Source organism: Ranitomeya imitator, chromosome 1 (genome assembly GCF_032444005.1).
Source record: "Ranitomeya imitator isolate aRanImi1 chromosome 1, aRanImi1.pri, whole genome shotgun sequence".
In the NCBI taxonomy this organism is placed as follows: domain Eukaryota; kingdom Metazoa; phylum Chordata; class Amphibia; order Anura; family Dendrobatidae; genus Ranitomeya; species Ranitomeya imitator.
Window position 1 is genome coordinate 898,703,586 of NC_091282.1, and position 654 is coordinate 898,704,239.

Sequence of the window (654 nt, forward strand, 5' to 3'; positions counted from 1 at the left end):
TCTTTTCTCTAGATATAGCCTATTCTCTAGTGTGCTTTTCAAGTTGTAGTGGACATTATTTGTATAAATGTAACATAGTGGAAAGGGGTCACATATTTATATTGTCTTTATTTTCTCCACAATGCATTTCATTTGTACTACAGAAAGTCACTTGTAGAAAGTTCTTCTGTCCTGGCTGTCATCTCTCCTTACACTTTTCCTGTGACTAGGGAATAAGAGATTTAAAGTATATATGTCTGGGAGAACTTTACCTATAAGTTGTTATCTCTACTAAAGTGCTTCAGGCAGTTTGGTTTTGGTGATACAAGCACACAATATAACAACTGAAAGCCTGCCTTCTCCTAAGTGATCCTTTTTTTCAAAGTCATCTCCAGAGGAGGAAGATGAGGACAGGGGATTTTGCAGGTATTGTTTGTCTGATCTTCAATCGCCCTCTAGTGGAAGAAAGGCTCCTTACACTCTATACTAACTAAAAACTCTTTCATGAACAGAAGTGATAGTACAATAAGCTGAACTGATATTCTGTATGGTGTTTCCTACTTTCCCCCCTATGTATGGTTTCAAAGAACACATCAGGGAAGTGGGGCAAGCTCCGGAGTGTGTCATAGCAAATAATGTTAAGAAAGAAACCAATAAACAAAAACAGAAGTGGGG